Below are 12,959 nucleotides of genomic sequence, written 5' to 3'. Positions count from 1 at the left end.
GCTTGGAAAAAAAACGTACAAAATGTCAACAGGACCAGGGATTCCCAGCCAGTCTCCCATGCCGGTACTGGCCCGGCCTCAGGCTGCTTAGCAGCTGCGATCTGACGAGGGCATGCATATTTAGCTTAGAATGGCCATTGACGGAAGTGTGCAATCTCTGACGTTCTTTTCAAGAAGGATAAACTCGGAAGGGCAAGCTTGGAAATAAAACGTACAAAATGTCAACAGGACCAGGGATTCCCAGCCAGTCTCCCATGCCGGTACTGGCCCGGCCTCAAGCTGCTGCGATCTGACAAGGGCATGCATATTCAGCTTAGAATGGCCATTGACGGAAGTGTGCCATCTCTGACGTTCTTTTCAAGAAGGATAAACTCGGAAGGGCAAGCTTGGAAAAAAAACGTACAAAATGTCAACACGACCAGGGATTCCCAGCCAGTCTCCCATTCCAGTACTGGCCCAGCCTCAAGCTGCTTAGCGGCTGCGATCTGACGAGGGCATGCATATTCAGCTTAGAATGGCCGTTGACGGAAGCGTGCCATCTCTGACGTTCTTTTCAAGAAGGATAAACTCGGAAGGGCAAGCTTGGAAATAAAACGTACAAAATGTCAACAGGACCAGGGATTCCCAGCCAGTCTCCCATGCCGGTACTGGCCCGGCCTCAAGCTGCTGCGATCTGACGAGGGCATGCATATTCAGCTTAGAATGGCCGTTGACGGAAGCGTGCCATCTCTGACGTTCTTTTCAAGAAGGATAAACTCGGAAGGGCAAGCTTGGAAAAAAAACATACAAAACATCAACAGGACCAGGGATTCCCAGCCAGTCTCCCATGCCGGTACTGGCCCGGCCTCAAGCTGCTTAGCGGCTGCGATCTGACGAGGGCATGCATATTCAGCTTAGAATGGCCGTTGACGGAAGCGTGCCATCTCAGACGTTCTTTTCAAGAATGATAAACTCGGAAGGGCAAGCTTGGAAATAAAACGTACAAAATGTCAACAGGACCAGGGATTCCCAGCCAGTCTCCCATGCTGGTACTGGCCCGGCCTCAAGCTGCTTAGCGGCTGCGATCTGACGAGGGCATGCATATTCAGCTTAGAATGGCCATTGACAGAAGCGTGCCATCTCTGACGTTCTTTTCAAGAAGGATAAACTCGGAAGGGCAAGCTTGGAAAAAAAATGTACAAAATGTCAACAGGACCAGGGATTCCCAGCCAGTCTCCTATGCCGGTACTGGCCCGGCCTCAAGCTGCTTAGCGGCTGCGATGTGACGAGGGAATGCATATTCAGCTTAGAATGGCCGTTGACGGACGCGTGCCATCTCTGACGTTCTTTTCAAGAAGGATAAACTCGGAAGGGCAAGCTTGGAAAAAAAACGTACAAAATGTCAACAGGACCAGGGATTCCCTGCCAGTCTCCCATGCCGGTACTGGCCCGGCCTCAAGCTGCTTAGTGGCTGCGATCTGACGAGGGCAGGCATATTCAGCTTAGAATGGCCGTTGACAGAAGTGTGCCATCTCTGACGTTTTTTTCAAGAAGGATAAACTCGGAAGGGCAAGCTTGGAAAAAAAACGTACAAAATGTCAACAGGACCAGGGATTCCCAGCCAGTCTCCCATGCCGGTACTGGCCCGGCCTCCGGCTGCTTAGCGGCTGCGATCTGATGAGGGCATGCATATTCAGCTTAGAAGGGCCATTGACGGAAGTGTGCCATCTCTGACGTTCTTTTCAAGAAGGATAAACTCGGAAGGGCAAGCTTGGAAATAAAACGTACAAAATGTCAACAGGACCAGGGATTCCCAGCCAGTCTCCCATGCTGGTACTGGCCCGGCCTCAAGCTGCTGCGATCTGACGAGGGCATGCATATTCAGCTTAGAATGGCCGTTGACGGAAGCGTGCCATCTCTGACGTTCTTTTCAAGAAGGATAAACTCGGAAGGGCAAGCTTGGAAAAAAAACGTACAAAATGTCAACAGGACCAGGGATTCCCAGCCAGTCTCCCATGCCGGTACTGGCCCGGCCTCAAGCTGCTTAGCAGCTGCGATCTGACGAGGGCATGCATATTCAGCTTAGAATGGCCGTTGACGGAAGCGAGCCATCTCTGACGTTTTTTTCAAGAAGGATAAACTCGGAAGGGCAAGCTTGGAAAAAAAACGTACAAAATGTCAACAGGACCAGGGATTCCCAGCCAGTCTCCCATGCCGGTACTGGCCCGGCCTCAAGCTGCTTAGCGGCTGCGATCTGACGAGGGCATGCATATTCAGCTTAGAATGGCCGTTGACGGAAGCGTGCCATCTCTGACGTTTTTTTCAAGAAGGATAAACTCGGAAGGGCAAGCTTGGAAAAAAAACGTACAAAATGTCAACAGGACCAGGGATTCCCAGCCAGTCTCCCATGCCGGTACTGGCCCGGCCTCTGGCTGCTTAGCGGCTGCGATCTGATGAGGGCATGCATATTCAGCTTAGAAGGGCCATTGACGGAAGTGTGCCATCTCTGACGTTCTTTTCAAGAAGGATAAACTCGGAAGGGCAAGCTTGGAAATAAAACGTACAAAATGTCAACAGGACCAGGGATTCCCAGCCAGTCTCCCATGCCGGTACTGGCCCAGCCTCAAGCTGCTTAGCAGCTGCAATCTGACGAGGGCATGCATATTCAGCTTAGAATGGCCATTGACGGAAGTGTGCCATCTCTGACGTTCTTTTCAAGAAGGTTAAACTCGAAAGGGCAAGCTTGGAAATAAAACGTACAAAATGTCAACACGATCAGTGATTCCCAGCCAGTCTCCCATGCCGGTACTGGCCCGGCCTCAAGCTGCTTAGCGGCTGCGATCTGACGAGGGCATGCATATTCAGCTTAGAATGGCCGTTGACGGAAGCGTGCCATCTCTGACGTTCTTTTCAAGAAGGATAAACTCGGAAGGGCAAGCTTGGAAAAAAAACGTACAAAATGTCAACAGGACCAGGGATTCCCAGCCAGTCTCCCATGCCGGTACTGACCCGGCCTCAAGCTGCTTAGCGGCTGCGATCTGACAAGGGCATGCATATTCAGCTTAGAATGGCCGTTGACGGAAGCGTGCCATCTCTGATGTTCTTTTCAAGAAGGATAAACTCGGAAGGGCAAGCTTGGAAATAAAACGTACAAAATGTCAACAGGACCAGGGATTCCCAGCCAGTCTCCCATGCCGGTACTGGCCCGGCCTCAAGCTGCTTAGCGGCTGCGATGTGACGAGGGAATGCATATTCAGCTTAGAATGGCCGATGATGGAAGCGTGCCATCTCTGACGTTTTTTTCAAGAAGGATAAACTCGGAAGGGCAAGCTTGGAAAAAAAACATACAGAATATCAACAGGACCAGGGATTCCCAGCCAGTCTCCCATGCCGGTACTGGCCCGGCCTCAAGCTGCTTAGAGGCTGCGATCTGACGAGGGAATGCATATTCAGCTTAGAATGGCCGTTGACGGAAGCGTGCCATCTCTGACGTTTTTTTCAAGAAGGATAAACTCGGAAGGGCAAGCTTGGAAATAAAACGTACAAAATGTCAACAGGACCAGGGATTCCCAGCCAGTCTCCCATGCCGGTACTGGCCCGGCCTCAAGCTGCTTAGCGGCTGCAATGTGACGAGGGCATGCATATTCAGTTTAGAATGGCCGTTGACGGAAGCGTGCTATCTCTGACGTTCTTTTCAAGAAGGATAAACTCGGAAGGGCAAGCTTGGAAAAAAAAACGTACAAAATGTCAACAGGACCAGGGATTCCCAGCCAGTCTCCCATGCCGGTACTGGCCCGGCCTCAAGCTGCTGCGATCTGACGAGGGCATGCATATTCAGCTTAGAATGGCCGTTGACGGAAGCGTGCCATCTCTGACGTTCTTTTCAAGAAGGATAAACTCGGAAGGGCAAGCTTGGAAATAAAACGTACAAAATGTCAACAGGACCAGGGATTCCCAGCCAGTCTCCCACGCCGGTACTGGCCCGGCCTCAAGCTGCGATCTGACGAGGGCATGCATATTCAGCTTAGAATGGCCGTTGACAGAAGCGTGCCATCTCTGACGTTCTTTTCAAGAAGGATAAACTCGGAAGGGCAAGCTTGGAAATAAAACGTACAAAATGTCAACAGGACCAGGGATTCCCAGCCAGTCTCCCATGCCGGTACTGGCCCGGCCTCAAGCTGCTTAGCGGCTGCGATCTGACGAGGGGATGCATATTTAGCTTAGAATGGCCGTTGACGGAAGCGTGCCATCTCTGACGTTCTTTTCAAGAAGGATAAACTCGGAAGGGCAAGCTTGGAAATAAAACGTACAAAATGTCAACCGGACCAGGGATTCACAGCCAGTCTCCCATGCCGGTACTGGCCCAGCCTCAAGCTGCTTAGCGGCTGCGATGTGACGAGGGTATGCATATTCAGCTTAGAATGGCCGTTGACGGACGCGTGCCATCTCTGACGTTCTTTTCAAGAAGGATAAACTCGGAAGGGCAAGCTTGGAAAAAAAACGTACAAAATGTCAACAGGACCAGGGATTCCCAACCAGTCTCCCATGGCGGTACTGGCCCGGCCTCAAGCTGCTTAGCGGCTGCGATCTGACGAGGGCAGGTATATTCAGCTTAGAATGGCCGTTGACGGAAGCGTGCCATCTCTGACGTTTTTTTCAAGAAGGATAAACTCGGAAGGGCAAGCTTGGAAAAAAAACGTACAAAATGTCAACAGGACCAGGGATTCCCAGCCAGTCTCCCATGCCGGTACTGGCCCGGCCTCAGGCTGCTTAGCGGCTGCGATCTGATGAGGGCATGCATATTCAGCTTAGAATGGCCATTGACGGAAGTGTGCCATCTCTGACGTTCTTTTCAAGAAGGATAAACTCGGAAGGGCAAGCTTGGAAATAAAACGTACAAAATGTCAACAGGACCAGGGATTCCCAGCCAGTCTCCCATGCCGGTACTGGCCCGGCCTCAAGCTGCTGCGATCTGACGAGGGCATGCATATTCAGCTTAGAATGGCCGTTGACGGACGCGTGCCATCTCTGACGTTCTTTTCAAGAAGGATAAACTCGGAAGGGCAAGCTTGGAAAAAAAACATTCAAAATGTCAACAGGACCAGGGATTCCCAGCCACTCTCCCATGCCGGTACTGGCCTGGCCTCAAGCTGCTTAGCGGCTGCGATCTGACGAGGGCATGCATATTCAGCTTAGAATGGCCGTTGACGGAAGTGTGTCATCTCTGACGTTCTTTTCAAGAAGGATAAACTCGGAAGGGCAAGCTTGGAAATAAAACGTACAAAATGACAACAGGACCAGGGATTCCCAGCCAGTCTCCCATGCCGGTACTGGCCCGGCCTCAAGCTGCTTAGCGGCTGCGATCTGACGAGGGCATGCATATTCAGCTTAGAATGGCCGTTGACGGAAGCGTGCCATCTCTGACGTTTTTTTCAAGAAGAATAAACTCGGAAGGGCAAGCTTGGAAAAAAACGTACAAAATGTCAACAGGACCAGGGATTCCCAGCCAGTCTCCCATGCCAGTACTGGCCCGGCCTCAAGCTGCTTAGCAGCTGCGATCTGACGAGGGCAGGCATATTCAGCTTAGAATGGCCGTTGACGGAAGCGTGCCATCTCTGACGTTTTTTTCAAGAAGGATAAACTCGGAAGGGCAAGCTTGGAAAAAAAACGTACAAAATGTCAACAGGACCAGGGATTCCCAGCCAGTCTCCCATGCCGGTACTGGCCCGGCCTCAGGCTGCTTAGCAGCTGCGATCTGACGAGGGCATGCATATTTAGCTTAGAATGGCCATTGACGGAAGTGTGCAATCTCTGACGTTCTTTTCAAGAAGGATAAACTCGGAAGGGCAAGCTTGGAAATAAAACGTACAAAATGTCAACAGGACCAGGGATTCCCAGCCAGTCTCCCATGCCAGTACTGGCCCGGCCTCAAGCTGCTGCGATCTGACAAGGGCATGCATATTCAGCTTAGAATGGCCATTGACGGAAGTGTGCCATCTCTGACGTTCTTTTCAAGAAGGATAAACTCGGAAGGGCAAGCTTGGAAAAAAAACGTACAAAATGTCAACACGACCAGGGATTCCCAGCCAGTCTCCCATGCCAGTACTGGCCCAGCCTCAAGCTGCTTAGCGGCTGCGATCTGACGAGGGCATGCATATTCAGCTTAGAATTGCCGTTGACGGAAGCGTGCCATCGCTGACGTTCTTTTCAAGAAGGATAAACTCGGAAGGGCAAGCTTGGAAATAAAACGTACAAAATGTCAACAGGACCAGGGATTCCCAGCCAGTCTCCCATGCCGGTACTGGCCCGGCCTCAAGCTGCTGCGATCTGACGAGGGAATGCATATTGAGCTTAGAATGGCCGTTGACGGAAGCGTGCCATCTCTGACGTTCTTTTCAAGAAGGATAAACTCGGAAGGGCAAGCTTGGAAAAAAAACATACAAATTGTCAACAGGACCAGGGATTCCCAGCCAGTCTCCCATGCCGGTACTGGCACGGCCTCAAGCTGCTTAGCGGCTGCGATCTGACGAGGGCATGCATATTCAGCTTAGAATGGCCGTTGACGGAAGCGTGCCATCTCTGACGTTCTTTTCAAGAAGGATAAACTCGGAAGGGCAAGCTTGGAAATAAAACGTACAAAATGTCAACAGGACCAGGGATTCCCAGCCAGTCTCCCATGCTGGTAATGGCCCGGCCTCAAGCTGCTTAGCGGCTGCGATCTGACGAGGGGATGCATATTCAGCTTAGAATGGCCGTTGACGGAAGTGTGCCATCTCTGACGTTCTTTTCAAGAAGGATAAACTCGGAAGGGCAAGCTTGGAAAAAAAATGTACAAAATGTCAACAGGACCAGGGATTCCCAGCCAGTCTCCTATGCCGGTACTGGCCCGGCCTCAAGCTGCTTAGCGGCTGCGATGTGACGAGGGAATGCATATTCAGCTTAGAATGGCCGTTGACGGACGCGTGCCATCTCTGACGTTCTTTTCAAGAAGGATAAACTCGGAAGGGCAAGCTTGGAAAAAAAACGTACAAAATGTCAACAGGACCAGGGATTCCCAGCCAGTCTCCCATGCCGGTACTGGCCCGGCCTCAAGCTGCTTAGTGGCTGCGATCTGACGAGGGCAGGCATATTCAGCTTAGAATGGCCGTTGACAGAAGCGAGCAATCTCTGACGTTTTTTTCAAGAAGGATAAACTCGGAAGGGCAAGCTTGGAAAAAAAACGTACAAAATGTCAACAGGACCAGGGATTCCCAGCCAGTCTCCCATGCCGGTACTGGCCCGGCCTCCGGCTGCTTAGCAGCTGCGATCTGATGAGGGCATGCATATTGAGCTTAGAAGGGCCATTGACGGAAGAGTGCCATCTCTGACGTTCTTTTCAAGAAGGATAAACTCAGAAGGGCAAGCTTGGAAATAAAACGTACAAAATGTCAACAGGACCAGGGATTCCCAGCCAGTCTCCCATGCTGGTACTGGCCCGGCCTCAAGCTGCTGCGATCTGACGAGGGCATGCATATTCAGCTTAGAATGGCCGTTGACGGAAGCGTGCCATCTCTGACGTTCTTTTCAAGAAGGATAAACTCGGAAGGGCAAGCTTGGAAAAAAAACGTACAAAATGTCAACAGGACCAGGGATTCCCAGCCAGTCTCCCATGCCGGTACTGGCCCGGCCTCAAGCTGCTTAGCAGCTGCGATCTGACGAGGGCATGCATATTCAGCTTAGAATGGCCGTTGACGGAAGCGTGCCATCTCTGACGTTTTTTTCAAGAAGGATAAACTCGGAAGGGCAAGCTTGGAAAAAAAACGTACAAAATGTCAACAGGACCAGGGATTCCCAGCCAGTCTCCCATGCCGGTACTGGCCCGCCCTCAAGCTGCTTAGCGGCTGCGATCTGACGAGGGCATGCATATTCAGCTTAGAATGGCCGTTGACGGAAGTGTGCCATCTCTGACGTTCTTTTCAAGAAGGATAAACTCGGAAGGGCAAGCTTGGAAATAAAACGTACAAAATGTCAACAGGAACAGGGATTCCCAGCCAGTCTCCCATGCTGGTACTGGCCCGGCCTCAAGCTGCTTAGCGGCTGCGATCTGACGAGGGCATGCATATTCAGCTTAGAATGGCCGTTGACGGAAGCGTGCCATCTCTGACGTTCTTTTCAAGAAGGATAAACTCGGAAGGGCAAGCTTGGAAAAAAAATGTACAAAATGTCAACAGGACCAGGGATTCCCAGCCAGTCTCCTATGCCGGTACTGGCCCGGCTTCAAGCTGCTTAGCGGCTGCGATGTGACGAGGGAATGCATATTCAGCTTAGAATGGCCGTTGACGGACGCGTGCCATCTCTGACGTTCTTTTCAAGAAGGATAAACTCGGAAGGGCAAGCTTGGAAAAAAAACGTACAAAATGTCAACAGGACCAGGGATTCCCAGCCAGTCTCCCATGCCGGTACTGGCCCGGCCTCAAGCTGCTTAGTGGCTGCGATCTGACGAGGGCAGGCATATTCAGCTTAGAATGGCCGTTGACAGAAGCGTGCCATCTCTGACGTTTTTTTCAAGAAGGATAAACTCGGAAGGGCAAGCTTGGAAAAAAAACGTACAAAATGTCAACAGGACCAGGGATTCCCAGCCAGTCTCCCATGCCGGTACTGGCCCGGCCTCCGGCTGCTTAGCGGCTGCGATCTGATGAGGGCATGCATATTCAGCTTAGAAGGGCCATTGACGGAAGTGTGCCATCTCTGACGTTCTTTTCAAGAAGGATAAACTCGGAAGGGCAAGCTTGGAAATAAAACGTACAAAATGTCAACAGGACCAGGGATTCCCAGCCAGTCTCCCATGCTGGTACTGGCCCGGCCTCAAGCTGCTGCGATCTGACGAGGGCATGCATATTCAGCTTAGAATGGCCGTTGACGGAAGCGTGCCATCTCTGACGTTCTTTTCAAGAAGGATAAACTCGGAAGGGCAAGCTTGGAAAAAAAACGTACAAAATGTCAACAGGACCAGGGATTCCCAGCCAGTCTCCCATGCCGGTACTGACCCGGCCTCAAGCAGCTTAGCGGCTGCGATCTGACGAGGGCATGCATATTCAGCTTAGAATGGCCGTTGACGGAAGCGTGCCATCTCTGACGTTCTTTTCAAGAAGGATAAACTCGGAAGGGCAAGCTTGGAAATAAAACGTACAAAATGTCAACAGGACCAGGGATTCCCAGCCAGTCTCCCATGCCGGTACTGGCCCGGCCTCAAGCTGCTTAGCGGCTGCGATCTGACGAGGGCATGCATATTCAGCTTAGAATGGCCGTTGACGGAAGCGTGCCATCTCTGAAGTTTTTTTCAAGAAGAATAAACTCGGAAGGGCAAGCTTGGAAAAAACGTACAAAATGTCAACAGGACCAGGGATTCCCAGCCAGTCTCCCATGCCAGTACTGGCCCGGCCTCAAGCTGCTTAGCGGCTGCGATCTGACGAGGGCAGGCACATTCAGCTTAGAATGGCCGTTGACGGAAGCGTGCCATCTCTGACGTTTTTTTCAAGAAGGATAAACTCGGAAGGGCAAGCTTGGAAAAAAAACGTACAAAATGTCAACAGGACCAGGGATTCCCAGCCAGTCTTCCATGCCGGTACTGGCCCGGCCTCAGGCTGCTTAGCAGCTGCGATCTGACGAGGGCATGCATATTTAGCTTAGAATGGCCATTGACGGAAGTGTGCAATCTCTGACGTTCTTTTCAAGAAGGATAAACTCGGAAGGGCAAGCTTGGAAATAAAACGTACAAAATGTCAACAGGACCAGGGATTCCCAGCCAGTCTCCCATGCCGGTACTGGCCCGGCCTCAAGCTGCTGCGATCTGACAAGGGCATGCATATTCAGCTTAGAATGGCCATTGACGGAAGTGTGCCATCTCTGACGTTCTTTTCAAGAAGGATAAACTCGGAAGGGCAAGCTTGGAAAAAAAACGTACAAAATGTCAACACGACCAGGGATTCCCAGCCAGTCTCCCATGCCAGTACTGGCCCAGCCTCAAGCTGCTTAGCGGCTGCGATCTGACGAGGGCATGCATATTCAGCTTAGAATGGCCGTTGACGGAAGCGTGCCATCTCTGACGTTCTTTTCAAGAAGGATAAACTCGGAAGGGCAAGCTTGGAAATAAAACGTACAAAATGTCAACAGGACCAGGGATTCCCAGCCAGTCTCCCATGCTGGTACTGGCCCGGCCTCAAGCTGCTTAGCGGCTGCGTTCTGACGAGGGCATGCATATTCAGCTTAGAATGGCCGTTGACGGAAGCGTGCCATCTCTGACGTTCTTTTCAAGAAGGATAAACTCGGAAGGGCAAGCTTGGAAATAAAACGTACAAAATGTCAACAGGACCAGGGATTCCCAGCCAGTCTCCCATGCCGGTACTGGCCCGGCCTCAAGCTGCTGCGATGTGACGAGGGCATGCATATTCAGCTTAGAATGGCCGTTGACGGAAGTGTGCCATCTCTGACGTTCTTTTCAAGAAGGATAAACTCGGAAGGGCAAGCTTGGAAAAAAAACGTACAAAATGTCAACAGGACCAGGGATTCCCAGCCAGTCTCCCATGCCGGTACTGGCCCGGCCTCCGGCTGCTTAGCGGCTGCGATCTGATGAGGGCATGCATATTCAGCTTAGAAGGGCCATTGACGGAAGTGTGCCATCTCTGACGTTCTTTTCAAGAAGGATAAACTCGGAAGGGCAAGCTTGGAAATAAAACGTACAAAATGTCAACAGGACCAGGGATTCCCAGCCAGTCTCCCATGCTGGTACTGGCCCGGCCTCAAGCTGCTGCGATCTGACGAGGGCATGCATATTCAGCTTAGAATGGCCGTTGACGGAAGCGTGCCATCTCTGACGTTCTTTTCAAGAAGGATAAACTCGGAAGGGCAAGCTTGGAAAAAAAACGTACAAAATGTCAACAGGACCAGGGATTCCCAGCCAGTCTCCCATGCCGGTACTGGCCCGGCCTCAAGCTGCTTAGCAGCTGCGATCTGACGAGGGCATGCATATTCAGCTTAGAATGGCCGTTGACGGAAGCGTGCCATCTCTGACGTTTTTTTCAAGAAGGATAAACTCGGAAGGGCAAGCTTGGAAAAAAAACGTACAAAATGTCAACAGGACCAGGGATTCCCAGCCAGTCTCCCATGCCGGTACTGGCCCGGCCTCAAGCTGCTTAGCGGCTGCGATCTGACGAGGGCATGCATATTCAGCTTAGAATGGCCGTTGACGGAAGTGTGCCATCTCTGACGTTCTTTTCAAGAAGGATAAACTCGGAAGGGCAAGCTTGGAAATAAAACGTACAAAATGTCAACAGGACCAGGGATTCCCAGCCAGTCTCCCATGCCGGTACTGGCCCGGCCTCAAGCTGCTTAGCGGCTGCGATCTGACGAGGGAATGCATATTCAGCTTAGAATGGCCGTTGACGGAAGCGTGCCATCTCTGACGTTTTTTTCAAGAAGGATAAACTCGGAAGGGCAAGCTTGGAAAAAAAACGTACAAAATGTCAACAGGACCAGGGATTCCCAGCCAGTCTCCCATGCCGGTACTGGCCCGGCCTCAAGCTGCTTAGCGGCTGCGATCTGACGAGGGCAGGCATATTCAGCTTAGAATGGCCGTTGACGGAAGCGTGCCATCTCTGACGTTTTTTTCAAGAAGGATAAACTCGGAAGGGCAAGCTTGGAAAAAAAACATACAAAATGTCAACAGGACCAGGGATTCCCAGCCAGTCTCCCATGCTGGTACTGGCCCGGCCTCAAGCTGCTTAGCGGCTGCGATCTGACGAGGGAATGCATATTCAGCTTAGAATGGCCGTTGACGGAAGCGTGCCATCTCTGACGTTCTTTTCAAGAAGGATAAACTCGGAAGGGCAAGCTTGGAAAAAAAATGTACAAAATGTCAACAGGACCAGGGATTCCCAGCCAGTCTCCTATGCCGGTACTGGCCCGGCCTCAAGCTGCTTAGCGGCTGCGATGTGACGAGGGAATGCATATTCAGCTTAGAATGGCCGTTGACGGACGCGTGCCATCTCTGACGTTCTTTTCAAGAAGGATAAACTCGGAAGGGCAAGCTTGGAAAAAAAACGTACAAAATGTCAACAGGACCAGGGATTCCCAGCCAGTCTCCCATGCCGGTACTGGCCCGGCCTCAAGCTGCTTAGTGGCTGCAATCTGACGAGGGCAGGGATATTCAGCTTAGAATGGCCGTTGACAGAAGCGTGCCATCTCTGACGTTTTTTTCAAGAAGGATAAACTCGGAAGGGCAAGCTTGGAAAAAAAACGTACAAAATGTCAACAGGACCAGGGATTCCAAAGCCAGTCTCCCATGCCGGTACTGGCCCGGCCTCCGGCTGCTTAGCAGCTGCGATCTGATGAGGGCATGCATATTGAGCTTAGAAGGGCCATTGACGGAAGTGTGCCATCTCTGACGTTCTTTTCAAGAAGGATAAACTCGGAAGGGCAAGCTTGGAAATAAAACGTACAAAATGTCAACAGGACCAGGGATTCCCAGCCAGTCTCCCATGCTGGTACTGGCCCGGCCTCAAGCTGCTGCGATCTGACGAGGGCATGCATATTCAGCTTAGAATGGCCGTTGACGGAAGCGTGCCATCTCTGACGTTCTTTTCAAGAAGGATAAACTCGGAAGGGCAAGCTTGGAAAAAAAACGTACAAAATGTCAACAGGACCAGGGATTCCCAGCCAGTCTCCCATGCCGGTACTGGCCCGGCCTCAAGCTGCTTAGCGGCTGCGATCTGACGAGGGCATGCAAATTCAGCTTAGAATGGCCGTTGACGGAAGCGTGCCATCTCTGACGTTTTTTTCAAGAAGGATAAACTCGGAAGGGCAAGCTTGGAAAAAAAACGTACAAAATGTCAACAGGACCAGGGATTCCCAGCCAGTCTCCCATGCCGGTACTGGCGCGGCCTCAAGCTGCTTAGCGGCTGCGATCTGACGAGGGCATGCATATTCAGCTTAGAATAGCCGTT

The 12,959-nt window shown here is 51.5% G+C and overlaps 15 pseudogenes; all 15 read right to left on the bottom strand.

Moving 5' to 3' along the window:
- Positions 1–1,379: 1,379 nt before the first annotated feature.
- On the bottom strand, positions 1,380–1,498 carry LOC141058726 (5S ribosomal RNA; annotated as a pseudogene).
- A 461-nt stretch (positions 1,499–1,959) lies between these two features.
- On the bottom strand, positions 1,960–2,078 carry LOC141056413 (5S ribosomal RNA; annotated as a pseudogene).
- A 77-nt stretch (positions 2,079–2,155) lies between these two features.
- On the bottom strand, positions 2,156–2,274 carry LOC141054304 (5S ribosomal RNA; annotated as a pseudogene).
- Positions 2,275–4,489: 2,215 nt separating this feature from the next.
- LOC141058333 (5S ribosomal RNA) lies at positions 4,490–4,608 on the bottom strand (annotated as a pseudogene).
- Positions 4,609–5,460: 852 nt separating this feature from the next.
- Positions 5,461–5,579, bottom strand: LOC141058055 (5S ribosomal RNA; annotated as a pseudogene).
- A 1,433-nt stretch (positions 5,580–7,012) lies between these two features.
- LOC141057906 (5S ribosomal RNA) lies at positions 7,013–7,131 on the bottom strand (annotated as a pseudogene).
- Positions 7,132–7,592: 461 nt separating this feature from the next.
- Positions 7,593–7,711, bottom strand: LOC141056402 (5S ribosomal RNA; annotated as a pseudogene).
- A 665-nt stretch (positions 7,712–8,376) lies between these two features.
- Positions 8,377–8,495, bottom strand: LOC141057899 (5S ribosomal RNA; annotated as a pseudogene).
- Positions 8,496–9,152: 657 nt separating this feature from the next.
- LOC141054302 (5S ribosomal RNA) lies at positions 9,153–9,271 on the bottom strand (annotated as a pseudogene).
- Positions 9,272–9,346: 75 nt separating this feature from the next.
- On the bottom strand, positions 9,347–9,465 carry LOC141051886 (5S ribosomal RNA; annotated as a pseudogene).
- Positions 9,466–10,122: 657 nt separating this feature from the next.
- LOC141058957 (5S ribosomal RNA) lies at positions 10,123–10,241 on the bottom strand (annotated as a pseudogene).
- A 649-nt stretch (positions 10,242–10,890) lies between these two features.
- On the bottom strand, positions 10,891–11,009 carry LOC141056389 (5S ribosomal RNA; annotated as a pseudogene).
- Positions 11,010–11,086: 77 nt separating this feature from the next.
- On the bottom strand, positions 11,087–11,205 carry LOC141054301 (5S ribosomal RNA; annotated as a pseudogene).
- Positions 11,206–11,478: 273 nt separating this feature from the next.
- LOC141058111 (5S ribosomal RNA) lies at positions 11,479–11,597 on the bottom strand (annotated as a pseudogene).
- A 469-nt stretch (positions 11,598–12,066) lies between these two features.
- Positions 12,067–12,185, bottom strand: LOC141055384 (5S ribosomal RNA; annotated as a pseudogene).
- Positions 12,186–12,959: the final 774 nt, after the last annotated feature.

The sequence above is a fragment of the Dendrobates tinctorius genome, unplaced genomic scaffold (assembly GCF_039654945.1).
Source record: "Dendrobates tinctorius isolate UK_male_01 unplaced genomic scaffold, ASM3965494v1 ptg000011l, whole genome shotgun sequence".
Lineage (NCBI taxonomy): Eukaryota > Metazoa > Chordata > Amphibia > Anura > Dendrobatidae > Dendrobates > Dendrobates tinctorius.
This window is presented reverse-complemented; position numbering and strand designations above follow the sequence as displayed.